Source organism: Neoarius graeffei, chromosome 9, assembly GCF_027579695.1.
Source record: "Neoarius graeffei isolate fNeoGra1 chromosome 9, fNeoGra1.pri, whole genome shotgun sequence".
Taxonomy (NCBI): Eukaryota; Metazoa; Chordata; class Actinopteri; order Siluriformes; family Ariidae; genus Neoarius; species Neoarius graeffei.
This window is the reverse complement of record NC_083577.1, coordinates 93,105,415-93,129,618: the sequence shown is the minus strand read 5'-3', so window position 1 is coordinate 93,129,618 and position 24,204 is coordinate 93,105,415. Positions and strand designations below refer to the sequence as shown.

The 24,204-nt window shown below is 41.3% G+C and overlaps 1 pseudogene; it reads right to left on the bottom strand.

The window, feature by feature from the left end:
- Window positions 1–24,204, bottom strand: part of LOC132892218 (UDP-glucuronosyltransferase 1A1-like) — a 41,471-nt pseudogene that overhangs the window by 13,439 nt on the left and 3,828 nt on the right.

Here is a 24,204-nt window from a genome sequence, read left to right as displayed (position 1 = left end):
GGACTCCCCAAGATTCACAAGGAAGGAGCTCCACTCAGACCTATCATCAGCAGCATAAACTCTGTCACCTATAACATTGCCAAACACCTAGCCACCATCCTGGCTCCTTTTGTTGGAAACATGCCACATCATGTCAAAAACTCCCAAGATTTTGCTACTAAAGTTGCAGACCTCAAACTAGACTCAGATGAAACCATGGTTTCCTACAATGTCACTTCTCTATTCACCTGCATTCCCACCACAGAAGCAGTCGAATCTGTTAAAAAATGACTCCTTCAAGACAGCACCTTACTGGATAGAATGAACCTCACCATGGACCAGATTTGCACCCTGCTTAACCTCTGCCTGACCACCACCTATTTCCAGTTTAATGAAAGTTTCTACAGACAGAAGCATGGATGTGCCATGGGCTCACCGGTGTCCCCTATTGTGGCCAATCTATACATGGAGGAAGTGGAACATAAAGCTTTGACCACTTTTTCAGGAGTTGCTCCCAGCCACTGGTTCAGATATGTGGATGACACCTGGGTTAAAATCAAAACCCATGAGGTGGAAGCCTTTTCTAAGCACATCAATGCAGTGGATATCAACATCAATTTCACTCGGGAGGACGTCAGTGGGAATAATCTAGCCTTCTTGGATTGTGATGTACATATTAGACAAGACAGAAGCCTGAGCATCAAGGTCTACTGGAAACCCACACACACAGACCAGTACCTACTCTTCGACTCACACCACCCACTGGAACACAACTTGAGGGTCATTAGAACCTTGCAGCACAGGGCTCAGAACATTCCTACAACAGTAGAGGGAAAAGAGAAGGAGCAGAATCACATCAAGAAAGCACTTCAGAACTGCAGGTATCCCAACTGGGCTTTCTTCAAGAGCAGATAAAGGAACATAACAGACAAGGAGGATAACAGGAACAAATGCAAGAACATTGTCATTCCCTACATTTCTGATCTATCTGAGAAACTCAGGAGGATCTTCTACAAACACAACATTCCGGTACATTTCAGACCCAGTAACACCCTGAAGCAGAAACTGGTCCACCCTAAGGACAGAATAGCCAGACACAAACAGAACAACGTAGTGTATGCAATTCAGTGCAGTGAGGAATGCACAGACTCGTATATTGTGGAAACAAAACAACCGCTTCACAGGCACATGGCTCAACACAGGAGAGCCAGTTCCTCAGGCCAGGACTCTGCTGTCTATCTTCATCTTAACAAAGGACACTCATTTCAGGATTGCAACATACGCATTCTAGCCAGAGAGGATCGTTGGTATGAGCGAGGAGTTAAAGAAGCCATTTTTGTCAACCTGGAACGGCCATCACTGAACAGAGGTGGGGGTCTAAGACATAATTTATCAGCCACCTACAATGCAGTCCTTAGCACACTTCCCAGACAACTGAATGCACACCAAAACCCAGCTGTTTTCAGTGACTCACAGGAGGACAGAGAGAACCAACAACCCATTGATCACCCCAATGACTCTCTAGGCCGTTCACACCCAGCCCCCAGTGACCCACACCAACAGGAGGACTTAACGACACTTTAGGATTGCTTTTCATCCATGAGAGGATAAATACCTGATACTCCCTATTAGTCAGACAGAACAGAAGAAGCCTTTTGGATGAGAGGTGAAACATCTTCAAGAATCTTCAAGCAAGTCCAGTTGGTCTTTTACCACCCACACTTTCCTTCTGATGTTCAACCTCTTTTAGTATCCACCACTTAATCTTCAGCTCCACTATTTCACGCTTCCTCTTTTTCACTTTCGGGCTCATCCTGCACACGACCACTCGATGTTGTCTAGCACACACTCTCCCCTGCCATCACTTTACAGTCTAAGTAAAAATAGGTAAGCCTATTTTTAGCAATATCACAACTTTTTTAAATGGATATCATCATCATCCTTCAGCAACCGAGGCCAGGATGTCGGCAACAATAGCATGCCACACAGCACGGTCTCTCATGGCCTGATTCAGTTCACCAACTTTGATACCCGAGTCCCTTGATAGCATTTGCAGGTATGTTGTTTTGCGGTTACGGATCGGGAGACTTTGGTTCCATAGCAGAAGAGTTTAGATGACTTTGCTCTCTGCTCTTAAGCAGTGTCTGGCAAACTGGAGACATCGATGCATTAGAGTATCTGAAATAGAGGGTAGATTTCCATAAATTCTCTCTTTTGTTGCGTGCTCGGACCAATGAATATTCTGCACCTGGCAAAGAAGGTTCGTATATGTCCCGTCCAGTCTTCTTTGAGTTGATTTTGTTAGAGTCCAGGTCTCTGCGCCATAGAGAAGAACTGGTTCAACTAGGTACTGGAACAGGAAGACTTGATAATCCCTTGTCAAGTTTGAGTGCCAGAGCTTTTGAAGCTTGTTACAAGCTGCCCAGGCTAGCGATTTTTGAACTTTAAAGTCCTTTTCAGAGTCCATTATCCACGCTCCAATATATTTGAAGTCTTGTACTCTTTTAATGTTTGCTCCAGAAAGAGATTTCAGATTGTGGGAGCTTTCAGTAGTGTTGATGTACTCTGTCTTGCTCTCATTGCAATAAAGCCCAATAAGAGCAGCTGCCTTTTCTAGGGACTGGAGCAGCGCTTCAGCGTCTTGGACTAGTTCTGTGATAAGCGCCAAGTCATCTGCAAAGTCAAGGTCTGTTAGGTGTTGTGCCGGGTGTCTTCGACTACGCCTAGGTTGAATCTGTAGACCCCTGACATTCAGATTGTCAAGGGATAGGTGAAGTATGTAGTTGAGGACAATGACGAAGATGAAAGGAGCGAGGGTATCGCCTTGGAGTACCCCAGTTGAGATCTCGAAAAACTCTGTCTCTCCATCTGGCGAAATAACAGTAGCCTCGGTATTAATATACAGCCCTCTCAATATATTTCTGAGAAAGGGGCAAGTAAGAAAGAGTAGTAGGCAGAGGTTAAGCCAGGGATCCCAGCAGTAATTGAAAAAAAAATAGAGGAATGTAAGAAACTATCAGCATGGGTCAAGGGGGCTGCAAGCCCTTTTGCGGGGTGCAGGGGCAGCGCCCCTGCTGGGGGTACAGGGGGCAAAGCCCCCTGAAGCTATTGAGATAAGGTGGCAAAAAAAATTGTTATTTATAAAAATTAGATGAAAATGTAGCTTTGAAGAATATACTTGCCTAAATATTCCACTGAGCGCAGCGTTTGATACAGTTGACCATCAAGTGCTATTAAATGACTGGAATCAAGTTTCGGAATAACTGTGACTGTACTGCAGTGGTTTAAATCTTATCTATCTGCTAGATCTCAATGCATCTGCTTCGAGGGCGGTTATTCCAAGAGTTTTGATTTGGTTCATGGTGTTCCTCAAGGTTCATGCCTTGGTCCATTGCTGTTTATGATATATGCTAGTAAACTGTTTGAAGTAATCAAGGCTCATGTACCTGATGTACATGCATATGCGGATGATACCCAGCTGTACTTCTCCTTCAAGCCAGACTCAGAAGTCAGTCAGAGGGATGCTGTACAGACTGTGCAGGAATGTATTGACGACATAAGAACCTGGATGACTGTAGATAGGTTGAAATTTAACGAAGACAAGACTGAGATTATTTTAATTGGCACTCAGCCACAACTTGATAAAGTGAACATTAGGCAACTAGATATAGGGCATATAAATGTACCAATAATGGACTCTGCTGTCCGCAATCTTGGTTCTTGGTTTGATTCAAACCTTACAATGACTACTTATATTAATAAGATCTGTCACTCAGTATATTATCATTTATTTAATATTAGGCAAATTAGGAAATTATCATCATATGACAGTACTAAATTGCTAGTACAGGCGGTGGTTATGGCACGAATTGATTACTGCAATGGACTCTTGTATGGAGTACCAGCTGTTCATCTCTCTAAGCTGCAGTGTCTTCAAAACTCAGCAGCGCGACTTATAAGTTATATGTCTCGATATTGTCATATATCACCAGTGTTATATGCGTTGCATTGGCTGCCCATTAGGTTTAGAATCCAGTATAAGATTGCTGTTATCACCTTTAAGGCAATTCATAATTTAGCCCCAGCATATTTAAGCGATCTCATATGCATTAGGCAGAGCGCGCGTTATAATCTGCGGTCCAATTCTAGTATTGTATTGCATGACCCTACAGTAAAGTTCAAGCAAATGCTTGGAGATCGATCATTTACAGCAGCTGCTCCTAAAACTTGGAATATTTTACCTGAACATATAAGGAAAGAGGGAAATTTTGGAAACTTCAAAAAACTCTTAAAGACACATTATTTTAAAGAGGCTTATAGCAACTCAACTTAAAAGTATTAGGGTTTTATTTTATCATTATTATTATTTTGGTTAATTGACTTTTAATTTTATTATTTTTTATTTAATTAATTAATTTATTCATTTATTTATTTTTGGATGTATTATTAACCTAGGATTGTTATAATTGCTTTTATTAGTAGTATGTTTTTATATATTATATTTTAAGTATTTCTAGTGTAATGCACATTTGATCATATTACCAAATGTTAAAATGCACAATATCAGTAATAAACATTATTATTATTACTGATTTTGTTATAATATAACAATAGTATCCATAGTTCATCTCATTTGTTTATTTTTTTGTTTCGAGTTAATGTCAATACTAGTCTAATATAAGCTACATTTCATTTTTCAAAAATCATGAATATGAGCAGAAATCAATGATTCAGTAATATTAGATATATACATATGTACAGCAAATATTGGAGATATTTGATTTAAACCTCTCTCTTTTTGAAAGGTTTCACTGCAGAGGAGTTTAATGCTCTTTTCTGGGATGCATTCTGTGATCTTTCCTCCAGTTTTCTCTGCTTTTGTTTCTCTGATCTTTCCTTCTGCTTTTTCTGATGTTCCTGCAGGGCTCTTTTGGAGAGTTTCTTGGCTGCTCTGTTCACATGAGCTTTTGTTTCAAGTTCTGTATTCACCACATTCATTAATCTCTTCTTGGATTCAACTTCCTCTCTGGCTAAGCGCAACTACAGTTTCCACAACATATTGAATTAAGTTCAACGCATTAGAAACAAAAGCACAAATGGAATTAAAACCCGTTTTCTAGCAAATGGGCGCAGCCATATTGTTTTCTCGTTCTATCGTGTACAGTCTCACGGTATTTACATCAATTTAACTTCCGAGTGTTCCCGAATGTCAACGAGAACAAATGAAGCCGACAAAAACTTCGCTAAACAAGCAAACCAAATCAGAACGTATTCTGCTGGTCATTTTACTTAAACAAACATATTTTAATGGATATACAAGAGATTTAAAAAAAAAACAACACTTTGGCTAGAAAAATAGTGGAATTCCACTAAATAGCAGACGTCTGGGATCCATGTTAAGCGTAAGCTGAGCGGAGGCTGTGTTAGCCACCGCCATGATGTATAAAAAAGAGGGGGGTCCGGGGGTCCTCCCCCGGAAAATTTTGAAAATGTAGATATTAAATGGTGAATTCTACGGAAGAGCGATAGTGCCACTAAGAAATACATATATATATTTTTAATTTCTGAGAAAGAAACTCAGAATTTTCGAGAAAAAAAGTAAAAAGTTTTGAGAAAAAAAGTCACAAATTTAGGCTACCAGGAAGTACCAGGTCATTCAGAGCTGACAGAGACTTAGTCTGCTACTACTGTGTTTAGTGCTGCTGAAATGGACGACTTAATCAAATGTTATTTCGGGATTGGGTTTAATAACAAAGAGATCCTTGCAGTCTTGGCACAGAATCACAATATTGTGATTTCTATCCGGACTTTGAAGAGGCGGTGTCGTGAACTTGGTCTTTTCAGGAGGCGAAATCAGTCGGACATTGACAATGTGATAGCCTTCGTGCAGGAGGAACTGCGTGGGAATGGACAGATGCAGGGGTATCGTTGGCTGCACTTACGAGCACTTCAGAGGGGGTTTGTGGTGTCACAAAGGACCATAAGGCTGATCCTCAAGGCACTTGACCCACATGGGGTGGAAATTAGACGGGCACGTTGTCTGAGGCAGCGTGAGTATACAACCTGGGGGCCTAACGCACTGTGGCACATGGATTCCTACGATAAGTTGAAGCCATTTGGGATTTGCATTAACGGATGCATTGATGGCTACAGTCGGTATGTCTTGTGGATGGAGGCGTACAGTATACCACCAACAATGACCCTAAAGTCATTGCCTCCTATTATATCCAGTGCATTGAACGTGTGGGGGGCTTTCCAGAGCGGCTGCGAGCAGACAGGGGGACTGAGAATGGCCACGTCAAGGGCATGCAAATCTTCCTTAGAAGAGAACACTCCGATGCATTTGCCGGCAACAAAAGTTTCTTGTATGGCCGCAGCACTGCAAATCAGCGCATTGAATCATGGTGGGGTATCCTTCGCAAACAGAGCATGCAGTTTTGGATGAACCTTTTCAAATCATTGCAAGATGCTGGCCACTTTTCTGGTGATTCCTTGGATAAGAGTCTAATGCAATTCTGCTTCCTCAAACTAGTTCAGGTAGGCTATTGTTTGCATCATCCCCGAAGTGTTCAAATCAATTTCTCAAAAAGCCAGTTAAGCCCTATAGAGGCCTACTTAACATACAGTGGTGCTTGAAAGTTTGTGAACCCTTTAGAATTTTCTATATTTCTGCATAAATATGACCTAAAACATCATCACATTTTCACACAAGTCCTAAAAGTAGATAAAGAGAACCCAGTTAAACAAATGAGACAAAAATATTATACTTGGTCATTTATTTATTGAGGAAAATGATCCAATATTACAGATCTGTGAGTGGCAAAAGTATGTGAACCTTTAGGTTTAGCAGTTAATTTGAAGGTGAAATTAGAGTCAGGTGTTTTCAATCAATGGGATGACAATCAGGTGTGAGTGGGCACCCTGTTTTATTTAAAGAACAGGGATCTATCAAAGTCTGAGCTTCACAACACATGTTTGTGGAAGTGTATCATGGCACGAGCAAAGGAGATTTCTGAGGACCTCAGAAAAAGCGTTGTTGATGCTCATCAGGCTGGAAAAGGTGACAAAACCATCTCTAAAGAGTTTGGACTCCACCAATCCACAGTCAGACAGATTGTGTACAAATGGAGGAAATTCAAGACCATTGTTACCCTCCCCAGGAGTGGTTGACCAACAAAGATCACGCAAAGAGCAAGGCGTGTAATAGTCTGCGAGGTCACAAAGGACCCCAGGGTAACTTCTAAGCAACTGAAGGCCTCTCTCACATTGACTAACATTAATGTTCATGAGTCCACCATCAGGAGAACACTGAACAACAATGGTGTGCATGGCAGGGTTGCAAGGAGAAATCCACTGCTCTCCAAAAAGAACATTGCTGCTCATCTGCAGTTTGCTAAAGATCACGTGGACAAGCCAGAAGGCTATTGGAAAAATGTTTTGTGGACGGATGAGACCAACATAAAACTTTTTGGTTTAAATGAGAAGCATTATGTTTGGAGAAGGAAAAACACTGCATTCCAGCATAAAAACCTTATCCCGTCTGTGAAACATGGTGGTGGTAGTATCATGGTTTGGGCCTGTTTTGCTGCATCTGAGCCAGGATGGCTTGCCATCATTGATGGAGCAATGAATTCTGAATTATACCAGCGAATTCTAAAGGAAAATGTCATGACATCTGTCCATGAACTGAATCTCAAGAGAAGGTGGGTCATGCAGCAAGACAACGACCCTAAGCACACAAGTCGTTCTACCAAAGAATGGTTAAAGAAGAGTAAAGTGAATGTTTTGGAATGGCCAAGTCAAAGTCCTGACCTTAATCCAATGGAAATGTTGTGGAAGGACCTGAAGCGAGCAGTTCATGTGAGGAAACCCACCAACATCCCAGAGTTGAAGCTGTTCTGTACGGAGGAACGGGCTAAAATTCCTCCAAGCCGGTGTGCAGGACTGATCAACAGTTACCGCAAATGTTTAGTTGCAGTTATTGCTGCACAAGGAGGTCACACCAGATACTGAAAGCAAAGGTTCACATACTTTTGCCACTCACAGATATGTAATATTGGATCATTCTCCTCAATAAATAAATGACCAAGTATAATATTTTTGTCTCATTTGTTTAACTGGGTTCTCTTTATCTACTTTTAGGACTTGTGTGAAAATGTGATGATGTTTTAGGTCATATTTATGCAGAAATATAGAAAACTCTAAAGGGTTCCCAAACTTTCAAGCGCCACTGTAACAGTCAGGTAAATGTGTAAGTTTTCCACCAGAACAAAGTCTTCATAATGGAGGAGTTTGCACTGTTATTATTTTCTCACAATATCACTGTCTGCATTTTATTATATCATAATTTGCATATTGGGCCCTTTTTAATGGTTATTATTATTATTATTATTATTATTATTATTATTATTATTGTTGTTGTTGTTGTTGTGTTGAGTGCATGGTACTCAAAGGACCTACAGTCGATGTAGTTTCATTACACTGCCCTGCATCAGTTTTGTTGACTAAAAGGTGAAGGGTGTTTTACACTAATTGTTTTTTTTTCAAAGATTCTTTATTGTCAATTCACTACATATCCAGGACATATATAGGAGAATCAAAATGCTGTTTCTCTCCCATTTTACTTATAAAAAACAGATACCATTTCCCAACATAGGCTATATTTATATCCACCTTTTCCATTGCTCTACCTACATTCCGATCCAATAACTTATTTGTAGCCCTAGGCTGCACAGCCATTACTATTAGCTTATCTGTATCTCTACTGTATACACCTACCTTCATTGCACTACCTGTAAATAATGGCATTTAATTTGTAAATACTGCATGTAATCTGTACATACTGCATTTATGTATACATCGCACTTCTGCTTTGTTTGCTTCTGATATGGTAAACTGCATTTAATTACCCATTTATACATGGGTCATTACGTTTTTAGTAGCAGACGTCAGGGTCGTGAAAACACAGCCAATGCGACTATTGTATGGATTAAATTATTATTATTTTTGCTGAATTATATAAAGACAACATCACTGCATGTAAATGAAACATGTACAATTTAATGTACCATATTCACACAATAGTGACATTCATCTGTGGTTGTGCCACCCTGATGTCTGCTTCTACAAACGTCATTGACCCACATGTGTGAGAACAATGAGGTTGAATCTAATGTAATCTTACACCTTTATCTATGAGCAATTATTATAATACTGTACTGTATTTCCTTCTGCATTACAGTACTGTAAACATGAATAGTAAATGTACATTGACATCAGATACAGTAAGCATGTACTGTAATAGACCTACTAAGATAATGAACAGATCTGTTGTGTGTATTGTACGTCATTTTAATTTGCATTGTCTTGCAGAAAGAGCTGGACGAGGTTGTACAGACATGGAATACACATAGAATCAGACCAGCTCCATCCAGGGGTGAGTCTGGAGGTCGTCCAATCCTACTCTACACAGCCCCACAGATTTCTGGTGGGGAGGACAGACTGAAGTTGTTTAATCAAGAGGAGGCTGATCTTTGTAAGGAGGAGTGCACACCCAAGGGTCAATTGCCTTGTGATGAAACAGTCTACGATCTGTCCACATTGCTGATACAAGAAAATGGATGGAACACTCCTAAAGATGCGTTTGAAGCTGCTGAACTGTACACACTGTTACGAGAGGATATACGAAATAATCTTTGAGGATTTCACCTACTCTGCTGTGCCCACGACCACCATGTCAGCTGCTGAACCCAGCTTGGGTGCATCGGCTACTGTTGTCCGTCTCCCTTGCATCAGCACTTGCTGTGTAAAATGGCGCTCCCTGCCTTTGAGGTCAAAATAGCAGTGCAGTTCCTCACATCCTCGTATCATCCACAAGATGGCACTGTAATGCCATGAAAGTCATGTACATTTTATGAAATACATGCATATATTGTCACATTATTGTTTTGTCACATTAAATTGCTTTTTCAAAAAATTCCCTTGTATGTTGTTTTCTTACTTTTTAAAGATCCCCTGGCTGCAGTCACAGCTGTGACATGATATCTGAAAATGCTTTCTGATCGCTCTTTGGAATCGATATAAGTAACAAATACTAACAAATACCTTATAAAAATGGGACATATATCATCTATTACCATTTTAATAAAGACAAAGAAATGTAAACTAGTTATAAAGTTTTTAATGGGAATTGTTTTTGTAAAAACAGCACAAGTTCAAACACATGTATAAAAGGTTGTGCAATCAATACATATGCCTATATCCTCAATAATATCATACAATTGTGCACATAAAATGTCCAAGAGCAATGTGCATGTGACAAGCCAACAAACCAAAAGCTGTCAGGCTAAAATGCACAGGCATACTGTAAACATAACATGAGTTCAATGAACACATAGCTTGAACTATAATATATCCAGAGAGTTCACCTGTATTGGCTGTATTTTTTTTTTAAGAAGTAAAATCAGCTGAGGGGTGTTAATGTCACAGGGCAAACGCCAGAAGCCTAGGCATTATCCATTACCAAGATGGTGCGGTCTAAAACAGCATTGAATTCTGACCTAAAATCTGGTAGGTTATTGTAACTATCTGACAGGCTCCAGCACATATCCACATGTCCAATCACTATAGAGTACTTCAAATCCAAAAAAAAGAGAAATCCATTCAAGGCAGTCATGCTGAAATGCACAGACCTAAACTAGAGTTCAGTGAACATTGCTTGAACTATATTGAGAACTAAACATAGCTTGAGCTATGTTATGAGAGTACACCTGTAAAATTGACTGTGCGTTAAGGTAGTAGAGAATACTTCAGTATTGTGATATTCACACAGAACTGTTTCCAAAGACCTATAAAACCATCCCTGAGCAATAATGCGTGCAACAGGGCAAGCATTCTGCAAACATCAGAAGCCTAAACAATGTCCATTACCCAGATGTTGCTGTCTAAGACAGCACTGAATTCTGACCTAAACTCTGGGAAGTTATCGTAACTATCTGACAGCTCCAACAGACATCCACATGTGTGACCAACGGGTCTTCTGGAGAAGTCTGACATTTTTGTAAAGACAACCTGGATTTTGCTACAAATTATTACATCGCTGCCTGTAGTAAAACGCAGAAATTTTCCAAGACGATCGTCATCTGATTCTCTTAGGTACCGTCTCAGGTGGTTTTCCACCTCCCGCTGCTTTGAGGTGGTGACCTGTTCGAATTCCAGGAGGCCTTGGACTCTCCTGGGAGTGGGTTTGAGTGCCTCATAGTGTGCCAGTAGCTCATCAATGCTGATCTTTCCCTTTGTCACCTCTTTCCAGCAGTCCATAATGTATCTTGGTTTTTGAATGAGCTCTTTATGGGTGATTTCCTCCAAGATCTGTGGAAGTGTGTGGGCGTTGACCATCTTTCTGCACTCGTATGCCTCCAGCACATCCATGAGGTCATTGTAATCCACCTTTGAGAAATCCTCAAGTGCTGTTTTGAGGATGACCTTGTCCTGAGAACTGACATAGTGCAGGAAACTTTCCAGGATGTCACAGCACACAGATCCATGAAAGAGGTCCTCCATCAGAGGAAGAGCTAATTTTATAGGCAAATACTGACAGGTTTGAAAACCTGAAAGCAAAATTCTGCCAATGGCCTGCCAGGTCTTGCGGTTAAAGTCATGCCTAATAAATGGAACTTTAACTGTTGTTCCAACAGTACAGCAATCATAAAATTCTTGCCAAAAAGCACAGTAAACATCTCTGACAACCCCGTCACCAATCCCCTTTTCCACACTGTTATCTGGAAGGATTCTCCTAAAAATTAATTGTTGTGTGAGCACAGCAGGATCCATGAACTCTTTAATCAACTCGTTTAGGCAATTACCATGGTGTATTTCTATTATTTTGGTAGCACTGGCTTGTGATGTGGTGGCAGGTGGTTGTGCTGAAGATGCATCGTGGGATACAGGAGATGTGGAGAGCAGTTCGTCAGGTGGAGCGTCCATGACTAGAAGTGAGGAGGAAGAACACGGTGATGGTGAAACAATGTTTATGGGTGGCTGCAGCTCGAGGACAAAATTAAAGGGCTCTGTGTCATCGTCATCACCATCAATGTCACCACCCGGACCACCTGGGCCAAAGGTCACTTCCTCACCCTCAATTGTTATTACCACACGTTTTGACCTCATATCATCTGTGGTACTATCATCCTTTAACTCCTTAGCGGTAGAAGCAACATAAAATTGCAAACGAGCCATGCACAAAGTGTCATAGATAAATCCAACCGTAACATCCTGTTGCACAGGGTTTTGTTTATTTTGTCCCTCAGTTCAAAGTTGAACTCCGATTCATGTCCTTTTGATGACATTCCATCTGGAAAGAAGAGCTTCTTTCCTTTTTGAAGGACCTCATCCATTCCGCATTCTACTCCAATAGGTACCGTCTGGTCCCGCCTCCCTGTTTAGCTCTGATTTGTTTCATTTGTCCTCCCTCACAGTGCAACCATCCAATTTCAATTTTTCAGTGGCTTGCTTTACGCCTCTTATTTGAAGTAGCTGCTGATGTATCAGCTGGTTCTGCATTTTGTTTTCTGTTTTCCTCAGCTTTTCTTTCGTTTTGCTTGTTCCTGAATTTTTCAAAAAGACCCATTTTGTGCTTCTGAAGAGCAGTCCCATTTCTACAGAAATTCTTCAGAGCCAGACGATCCCCGAATGATGAAAGGTATTTTGCCAGGTCTTTGTCTTCCATCAACGGAATTATGTCTTTGTCAATCTGTAAAATCTCATCTCATCTCATCTCATTATCTCTAGCCGCTTTATCCTGTTCTACAGGGTCGCAGGCGAGCTGGAGCCTATCCCAGCTGACTACGGGCGAAAGGCGGGGTTCACCCTGGACAAGTCGCCAGGTCATCACAGGGCTGACACAGAGACAAACAACCATTCAGCAAAGTCAACATTGACAATAATTAAAAGTTGCATGATATTTTACCAATGGGCAAGTCTGTGCAGACGCTCGTTAGCAAGACACATGTGGCCTGGATATATTCTGCTTCAGCATTGGCATAGGCTTCGTCAAGCTGTCTCTGAGCTTTGTTGATCTTTCGAAGTGAAGCCAATGATGGTTTACCCAGATGTTGCTTTCTGGCGGCAATGACAGCATTTCATGCTTCCTTAACCAAAACGTGTGCGTTTAGTGGTGGAGATTTTTGCTTCTTCGTTTTGGGCAGAGTTGATAGAGCAACCTCCTCGGTACATTTGGTGATGTTGTTATAAATTGTCTCAATATCGTCCTCTGGTTGTGAAAGCGCATCGTAGCAGTTTCTCACATCAATAACAAATTGTTGACGGATGGTTGTCAACAATTAAATGGATAACTTGTTGTTATAAAGTTGTATTTTTAACTTATACATATGGGGAGGGCACATCAGGGCACTTGCTGTAATTGGCAAACGGCATTTATTTTGGGGTTCAGTTTGGTTTCAAAGGATTAAACTGACCATTAGGGTTATGACTGTGAAAGTATTTTCAAAATTTCTACTTTCCTGATGTTGCATTTGGTGAACTTTTACTCATATATTACTTTTTTGAAGTTATTTTTATTGGGTCATGCAAAAACCTCCCGCACCCAACATCACCTCACTTTTGATAAATACATGTATATTAAATAAATAAATCTCATCTCATTATCTGTAGCCGCTTTATCCTTCTACAGGGTCGCAGGTGAGCTGGAGCCTATCCCAGCTGACTACGGGCGAAAGGCGGGGTTCACCCTGGACAAGTCGCCAGGTCATCACAGGGCTGACACATAGACACAGACAACCATTCACACTCACATTCACACCTACGCTCAATTTAGAGTCACCAGTTAACCTAACCTGCATGTCTTTGGACTGTGGGGGAAACCGGAGCACCCGGAGGAAACCCACGCGGACACGGGGAGAACATGCAAACTCCACACAGAAAGGCCCTCGCCGGCCCCGGGGCTCGAACCCAGGACCTTCTTGCTGTGAGGCGACAGCGCTAACCACTACACCACCGTGCCGCCAATAAATAAATCATGATTATAAAATAAATTCATTGAAATATGTGTAAAGTACTTTTATATAACAATAAATTGCTTAACAATTGTTGTAATAATAATTATAATTGTTAGTTAATACTACAACAATTGTTAAGCAATTTATTGTTATATAAAAGTACTTTACACATATTTCAATGAATTTATTTTATAATCATGATTTATTTATTTAATATACATGTATTTATCAAAAGTGAGGTGATGTTGGGTGCGGGAGGTTTTTGCATGACCCAATAAAAATAACTTCAAAAAAGTAATATATGAGTAAAAGTTCACCAAATGCAACATCAGGAAAGTAGAAATTTTGAAAACACTTTCACAGTCATAACCCTACTGACCATTGATCAACAGTTTTGAGAAAATTGTCCTTAATTATAAATAAAAACAATTCCTTTTTAGTGAACATTTAAGAGCAATAATATTGGTTTAGAATGTGGCTGTGTGTGATGTCAGAAAAACCAAAGCAGCAAAAGCATTTCTCCTAATTCTCATATTTATTCTAATCCTTCAGATTTAAATTCCATTAAAATGTGCAAAACTTTGGAAAACGAGACGCCATTAGTGTGTTAAAGATCTTTAGTGTGAGATTTTGACCACAGTATCACTGTTACCCAGAAACCTACGCTCAATAATCATAGACCAGTGACTTGTGTGATACAGTAGGTGTGTGTGTGTGTGTGTGTGTGTGTGTGTGTGTGTGTGTGTGTGTGTGTGTGTGTGTGTGCGTGTGTGAGATAAAATGATGAGTGAGTGTACAAATTATTTTTATTACAGTTAGATGATGATTAACACTCATTGAGTCTGGAAAAAGAGAACACCTTTTTTATCTTCAATGTGGACATGCAAACAAACCTAAGAGGTCGTTCTGCGGAAGCCAATTCATCAGTTTGACATTTTCAGGAATGTCTTTGGGAATGACCCCGGTGTATCTCCATAGAACCTGAAAATCAAATCAGTACCAGTGACTCCACTTCATTACACACCCAGTTGTGGCACTGTGCATTTTCAGAGACATTAAAAGTGTTTTCAGATACATTAACATTAAAATATCTTACCCCCATTTAAAATTTAGACTCATTAAAAACAGCTAAGAGCTTTAAAACGTTAAAATTACTGTACTGATATTTTCTGTGTGATTTCATTCATTTTCTAGCAGGTCTGTTTATGTTTTACATGGTTAGAGCACCTGGTCAGCAGAGGGTGCTGTGTGTATAAGGTATCAATAGCTGATGCCAGTCACTGGTATAGTGAGACGTCAGACAGTATGAATAATGCAGAGCAGCACAGACACTAAGGACTGATATTAATGTGTTTTTGTTACTGTTCCTGCAGGAATAAAATTTAATGTGCTACACAAAGGATCAGCCACAGCGTCATTTTGTCTGTCGTCTGTCTGGCATCGTCTGCATTTCACAAAAATCACTCTCAATTCTCTCTCAATTCTTCACTGATTTTTATTCTTCTTAGCAAGAAGGTAGGTCTGCCTGGGGTGCATATAGCTTCTACCCAAATTTGAATATTTGCAATTAATAATGAAGATATGGAGTAATTAATCCATAATGAGCAGTTTCCACACAATCAAAGGTAGGGGTACCTAGGGTGCATATAAAATCAACACTTCCGGTTGAGTTCCGGTTGGCGCTGCTCTGCGGCGACACGGACAGCAGAGCTGCTGCATTTTATGTTGTTTGTTTATGTTGTAAGTCGTAATGTTCTCAGGGGTTTTTTTCGGTCTGAGTTTGTTTGATGTTACACAGCATTGTGAGATGGCGTGGCTGAAAGTTTTCGGTATTGGAGTGCTTCTGTTGCTTTCGGCACTGAAGCCATGTCAAACAGTTGACAGCAAACAGGACATGTTTATCTACGACAGGGGAACACTATTGTCTCTGCGCAACAGTTACACTGCAGAAACACCGCTTATTGTCAACCTGCCCAAGGAATTACAATGACCCACGGGAGTAAGCTGGCAGGACGAGAACACAGACAACAGGCCGAGGAGACCGCGGCGAAGGGGCAGAGCCGGCGGTGTAAGGAAGAGGCTCAGACGGAGAGGGAATAAGCCGCCATTACCGTCGATTATTTTGGGTAACGTGCGCTCTTTAAAAAATAAAATGGACGAACTAAAACTGTACACTAGAAACTGCAATGAGTACCGTGAGTCATGTGCTATGGTTTTCACGGAAACCTGGCTTTACCTGGACATTTCTAATTCACTTGTTGAGCTGAGCGGTTTCTCCCTCGCACGTTTGGACAGAAGTTTTGAGTCGGGCAAGAGGAGAGGGGGTGGACTATGTGTTTATATAAATGATAAGTGGTGCAGGCAGTATACAACACGAGTCGGTCTGCAACCCGGACATTGAACTGCTGAGCCTGAGCCTCAGACCATTCTTCCTTCCAAGAGAGTTTGGAAACATCTTAATTTGCACTGTCTACGTACCACCTAGTGCCAACGCAGGGAGAGCTGCAGGCATTGTAGCTGACTGCGTACACAGACAGCTACAGCGTACACCTGACGCTCCCATACTCATCTTGGGGGATGTCAATCATTGCAACCTGGAAATGACTCTACCTGGGTTTGAACAGTACATTACATGTCACACCAGGGTTAATAAAATACTGGACAAATGTTATGGGAATATTCAAAACGCATATACAGCCATAGCCAAGGCACCACTGTCCAATTCAGACCACAACATTATACATCTTATTCCCATTTACCGCTCTGCACTAAAGAGGTGCAAACCTTTGGTGAAAACTGTTAAAAACTGGTCCATGGACAGTATTGAAACCCTCAAAGGGTGCTTTCTAAGCACAGACTGGGATATCTTTCATGAACCTGACCTGAATACATCCACAGATGTCATCACTTCATACATCAGCTTCTGTGTGGAGGCGGTAATACCGCACAGGACAATAAAGATATACCCAAACAACAAGCCATACATTAACAAGGACATTAAAGACTGCATCAGACGCAAGAGGATTGCCTTCAAAAACAAGGACTTACTACAACAAAGACTAGTACAAAAGGAACTAAATCAGAAAATAACCTCAGCAAAGCGATGATATAAGGAGATAATTGAAAAGAACTTTAATGCAAATAACACCAAAAAAATGTGGGACACTATGAAATCGATCACAAATATGACCCCTACCAGGAAACCATTGCATACAACTGATGATAGTGCTATGGCAAATGACTTGAACAACTTTTACCTCAGGTTTGATACACAAGATCATACCTCAGAATGTGATAAGGTCATCAGCACCATATCATTACAGGGTGGTGTTCCAAAAATAGACATAGATTACTTGGCTGTTACAAAACTGTTTAAAAAATTAGATACAAACAAAGCAGCCGGCCCAGATGGTGTCTCGCCATTCCTATTAAAGACATGTGCAGAAGAACTGACACCAGCTTGGGCTCCTGTCTACCAAAGGTCAGTGGACTCAAATACAGTTCCATCTCTGTGGAAGAGGGCGACTATCATCCCTCTCCCCAAAAAAGCGGTCCCTCAAGAGAACAACGACTACAGACCAGTAGCCTTGACTTCTATTGTAGTTAAGTGTCTAGAGAAGTTGATGGTGGGGAAGCTGAAATCAAACCTACAAGGTCAACTAGATCCATATCAGTTTGCCTATAGAGACAACCGTGGCACTGATGATGCAATTCTGACCATAACACATTCAATCCTGCAACATCTTGAAAATCCTAAGGCTTATGCCAGACTACTGTTTGTTGATTTCAGCTCTGCATTTAACACCGTGCAGCCACACATCCTTCTTAGTAAACTTCAACACGTCTGTTAATCCATATCATCAGGTGGTACCACTCCTTTTTAACAAACAGGACACAACAGGTCAGAGTGAACCAAACAATATCTCAGTTAAAAACAATAAGTACGGGAGTTCCTCAAGGTTGCGTGAATTCTCCCCCCTTTTCATAGCATACACAAATGATTGCATTAGCAGACACCCTACTGTTTCATTTGTTAAATTTTCTGATGACACCGCCATCTTGTGTCTGTTAGATGGGGATCTAAACACCTCTGTCTATAAGCAAGAGGTACATAGGTTTGTGCAGTGGTGTGAGGAGCACCACCTCACTGTAAATGCAAAAAAAAAAAACAGAAGAAATGGTCGTTGACCCCAGTCATGTAGGAGACCACACTCCATTACTCATTTTTGATACCAATATTGCTCAGGTTGACTCTTACAAATATTTGGGTGTTTACTTTGATAACAATCTGTCCTGGAATGTTCATGTTAATAATGTGTGTACTAGGATCCAGCAGAGATTACACTTTTTACGTAGACTCAGGGTGTTTGGTGTTCAACAGAGGATAATGTTACTTTTTTATCATGCTGTTGTTGAGAGTGTACTACGCTATGCAATCACTGTTTGGTTTGGAAATCTAACAGTAAGAGTAAAGTCCCAAATCAACAGACTGACCCGCTCTGCACTGAAAGTAGTGGGGGTGAGGGATCCACATTTCTCTCTCTTACACCATATCTGCCCATCATGTCCTCATCTCCTCTGTTTCCCTCGCCAACATGTCCATTGAAATCTACTCCTATCAGCACGCGCTCCTCCCTCGGTATACTTTCTACCACTTCATCCATCTTTTCCCAGAAAGACTCTTTCTCTTCATTCTCACATCCAACCTGTGGGGCATACGCACACACAACATTGATTACCACTCCTTGAATTTCCAACTTCATGCCTATCACTCTATCTGACCCCCTCTTCACATCAATCACACTGTTGACCAACTCTCCCCTCAAAACAACACCAACACCATTTCTCTTTCCATCCACTCCATAATAAAACAACTTGCATCCATCTCCAATGTTCTTGGCCTTGCTTCCTTTCCACCTCGTCTCCTGCACACACAAAATGTCCAACTTCCTTCTTTCCATCATACCTGCTAACTCTCTCGCTCTGCCAGTCAATGTTCCCACATTCAGTGTTCCTACCCTCAATTCTAAGCTCCTTCCCTTCCATCTTTCACGCTCACTCCTAACATACCTCCCACCTCTCTTTCTCCTTCTCCATTTTGGCGCAACAGTAGCACACTTTCCACCAGCACCCTGTTGACCAACAGTACCAGAGGCGCTTGTTGTTAACCCGGGCCCCGACCGATCTGGTATGGTATTTCTCTTTTCATTCTGCATATTAGATTTGGCACAGTTTTATGCCGGATGCCCTTCCTGACGCAACCCTCTCCAATTTATCCGGGCTTGGGACCGGCACCAAGAGTACGCTTATGCACCCCCAGTGGCTGGATTCAGATGAGATAATGATCTGAGATAACTTCAGACTGTGAAGTATGACTATATTTTCTACATTTAACCCAAATGTTAGTATTAGATTGAGGGTGTGACCACCATTATGGGTCGGTCCTATGACATTCTGATTAACCCCTACTGAATCTAACATGAACACAAACGCTGTTTTCAAAGGGTCTTCTGGGTTATCGAAGTGAATATTAAAATCTCCGACAACTAAAGCTTTGTCTCAGGAAGTAACCAGGTCTGAGATAAAATCTGCAGATTCAGAAAGAAACTCAGAATATGGCCCTGGGGTCCTGTAAATAATTAGTAACAGAATTAACTGGGTAGACTTATTTTTCAAGGCTACATACATTATATTAGTATGAAAAACTTCAAATGTATTAAATTTATAACCAGGTTTTGTGTTACACCTAGATAATCATTATAAATAACCGCGACGCCTCCTCCTCTGCCAGTTAGACAAGGCTGGTGTATATAACTGTATCCAGGAGGACTAGCTTCATTTAATGATATGTATTCATTTGGCTTAATCCATGTTTCAGTTAAATAAAGTACATTAAACTCCTGATCAGTCATAAGTTCATGAGCCATTCGTGCTTTAGATGTAAGAGATCTAATATTTAATAGCCCCACCTTTAGATCAAAGGTGCTGGCGGTGGCTGTACAGTCAGTATGACCTAATTTTATACTGATTAGGTTACTGGAACAAACTCTCTGAATATTTCTGCCTTTTTGTTGAGCTCGGGGAACAGACACAGTCTCGATGTAGTGGACCCTGAGTGACGACTCTGTGCAGCTAGCAGACAGTCGGTTTAGCCTGTTCGTCTGCTCCCTGGCCTTGGCTCTGGATTGTCAGAAGTTAACTAGACCTGTTCTGAGACTATGACCTATGTTACAAGAAATGAGAGCAGCACCTTCCCGAGTGGGATGGATACCATCCCGCCCTAACAGGCCAGCAGTGCCCTCAAAATTAGCCCAATTATCTATAAAGCCCACACTGTTTTCACACTGTTTTCAGAGCACCACATGGTCATGTCATGCTTCCTAACAGATTCCAGAACACTTAGGAGTAGCTTGTAGAATAGATCAGTCTCTTCCTCAGCCTCCAATGTCAGCACATACACTTAGATAAAAGTTAGCTTGATGTACAGTATTTGGAATGGAAAAATGCTTTATGATGCGCTCATTAAGTGGTAGCCAATCCGTCAAATATGATTCTGCTAATTTGGACATCATTATAGCAACTCCACTGTGATACATACCATTATCTCTCCCTGAGTAAATAACTGTTTCTCCTGTTGATAACTTCAGCTTTCCAGACCCAGTCCATCTACGTTCACTTATTCCAAGTGTGTCGATGTTGTAAACTCTCATTTCTTTTGTGACTAATGCTGACTTACCTATTGCATACATTGGGAATTGGAATGTATGTACAATGTTTAGTGTCTCTTTGGGCATTAGAATTTACTTTATCAGTCGATGGGTTTCTGTCAAATTTTTACCTGCCAATGTCATACTACCTGGGTAGTCCACAAAACGGATATTCTCATCTAGGGGTACCTGGCTAGCCTCTTCTTCCATCCCATTTCTAACTTCAAAAGTGTGTTTAGATTCAGTAATGAAGAATTTTTTACAGGGCTGGGACATTAATCCATCACCCAACCCCCAACCTGGAGGACCAAGAGTTGCAATTCGTCTTGCTTTTCACCTGAAACCTGCCCAGCAAGGTTGAACCTACCAGGGACCAAACTGGGTACTCCAAGATGAAGTCATATCTATGGAGCCAAATCACAGCATGTCCAAGGACATCTCTAAATGAGACATCCTTCTTGAGATATCTGCTGGTGAGTTCATCAAACCTGGCATAAAGTATTTTGGATCGAGGATCAAGGATTTTATTGTCATTGTGATCTGGGCTGCCAACTCTCACGCAATGAGCGTGAGACACATGCATTTGACTGTCTTCACACGCTCACACTCCATACCTCCGATTTCTCATGCTAGAAAAAAATCTAGTTTATCTATCTGATCTAGGCTACCCATTGCGTCACGCCAACCACTTGCGATCGATCAATTACGCCTTACGCACAGCTAAACAGGCAGAGAGGTGTTCCCTTCTGTACACACTCCCCTATGGTAGGTGGTGCATCTAATGATGCTGCACTCACCGGAAGTTGGATAATTGCCTACCGTCAATTTAGAGGAAGAGGAGGGAGAAGAAGGTATCCGAGTTGAAGATGGGTGTCTCAGACAGGTTTGTACATATGTACGCCAATGTGTGGTGTTACTGGCATAATTATGAACTTATATAAAGTTTCTTAATCGTTTTGGCCTATAAGTGTTGTGAGAATATTTAATGCCATATCGAGAGCTGTGTACTAGGCATGCTAAATCATTATAGGCCTCCTGCCGTGCCACAGCCTCTATCTTCCCCAACAAGCAGCACGGGAGAGCACCTCCTTAGCACACGGTTATTAAGGCGCATTTTTAGTTTGTTTACTGTATGTTATCATACTTTATGACTTTATTTGAAGCCATACTGGAAATGTTGTAAAATAAAGCAAGTAAGAGATAATATTACAAATGCAAGAAGAGCCGTTAGCCACCATACCTATTGTTTATTTACAGGGTATTTATTTTTAATTATTTATGATGTATGTAATTGCTCAGTTAAAGTAAATAAAGCATGGTCACCTGTAATATCAAAGAACTTGAACTTGTTGTGAATAATTAAAAAAAAAGACAGAACAATATACTGAGGAGACAGGGTTTCAAAGAGGGCAAGACAGGTAGAGAATATTTGTCAGATAACAGGCCCTGACGAATGCTCTATTACTAATAAGAAACATAGATAAGAAATAAATTAATAAGAAATATATTAATATAGCTTATTTAAGTATGACCAAAGTTTTTAAGCCCAACTTTGTGTGCACAGTCCCACCTATGGCCAAGGTTCAGCTTTTTGTGTCTCAATACTGGTCAAACCTAATCATTTTAATGTTTCTTGTAGCACATGCACATTTTGCTTACTGTTTAAGCATTTTATTTGTTCTTTTGCTGTTGATATTTTCCCCATGCCAATCTTCTGCTGAACCCAGTGGTGGGGAAAGCCCTTAAATGCATAATGAATAGTCAGTGAGGGACAATCTTATTTTTGCAACAGTTATTAAAAACTTAACATTTAGTTTCAATTCAGAAGGTGTTTAGGCTTAGCTGATGAAATATTTTCAAACATGAACTTGCCATTAAATCTGAAACACAGGTCTATAGGGCTACAGGAACATTGGCAGTCATCTGTAGTTTTCTAGTGTGGGGGCTTTTAAGCCAAAACTTGGTGCTTTTGTTGGCCACAAGCTGAAGGCCTGGCAAGTCAGGGTGTGTAAGAATGTAGGTATGGCACAGCAGGCCACTCCAAAAATCCACCAGAATGCAGGAACATCTACTAAATCCAAAATCTCAACCCCCTTCATTCTCCATCTCCAGCTGGACGACACACAAACAAAACACCAGAATGCAGGGGGACAAGTGAATATCAAACTGAATACAAAATTCCCACTTACTGCGTGGTGTGCGGAAAAATTTTGCCGTTGCACCCCCCCCCAAAAAAAAATCTCACTCCAAGGAATTTTGAAAAGTTGGCAGCCCTGTTGTGATTCACAACAAAATTCAGTTTGGCACTCTCCTAGCAGCAATTAAAAGGAATTAAAAAATCGATATGACACAAAAAACTCCCACAAGTGATAAGACAAGGACCGGTGATAGAAGTAGTTAAAATTATAAATAATAAGAAAATGTAACTACATATAGGCATCATCATGTAAAGTGCATGTAGTTCTAAGTGGAGGCCACAGCAGTAGGCTATAAAATGCATTTGTGCTCATAAAGTGCAATGATGAAAGCGACACATCTCACTCTCATTCACCCATGCGCGCGCACACACACACACACACACCACTACCACCTGTGTATGAGTCCATATCAAGTCCATGCTGTCGTGTGTGGGAGGGGCAGTGGTTTGGGGCAGGGGTTGTGGTGATGGAGGCTGCAGCTCCAAAGCTGTTTCCCAGTCCTATATGGGTGGAAGGGTGGGAGGGAGGAAGGGGGGAAGTGATAAGAGCCACAAATCTTGTCCTAAGTGGAGGTTGCAGCAGTTTCTGGAGGGGGCGGAGGGTTGGGGGGTGATGGAGGCTACAGCTCTTGGGAAAAAGCTGTTCCTCAGTCTTGTGGTTCGAGTCTGTAATGTGCGGTACCTCTTCCCTGATGGTAGGGGGATGAGCAGGGCATGTCCTGGGTGGGTTTTGTCTGTGCTTATCAACCTTGCATTCCTCCTCAGGCAATCAGCACACACAGAGTCCAGGTCTGGAAGCTCAGCCCCTATAATCTTTTGAGCTGACCTAACCACCCGGGCCAAGTCCCTCCTGTTCTCTTCAGTGTAGCCTGCATACCACACATTACAGCTCTGGCAAAGGATGCTTTCTGTTGTACTCTTGTAGAAGTTTGTGAGCAGGTGTGGGGTAAGCCAGCCTGTTTGAGTTTTCACAAGAAGAAGAGCCTCTGCTGGGCCCTCTTCACCAGGTCAGAGGTATTAAGTGTCTATGTTAGGTCCCTGGTGATGTAAGTCCCTAGAAATTTTATAGAGTCCACCCTCTCCACCTATTCCCCATTGATGGAAAGTGGGGTCTGTTTGGTCCTTCTGGACCTCCTAAAGTCCACAATGATCTCCTTTGTTTTGGTGGTGTTTAGGAACAGATTGTTATCCACACACCACTCTGCCAGGTGTTGCACCTCCTGCCTGTAGTGGGTCTCATTGTTGTCCCTGATGAGTCCCACCACAGTGGTGTCATCAGCAAACTTTATTATGGTGTTGGATGAGT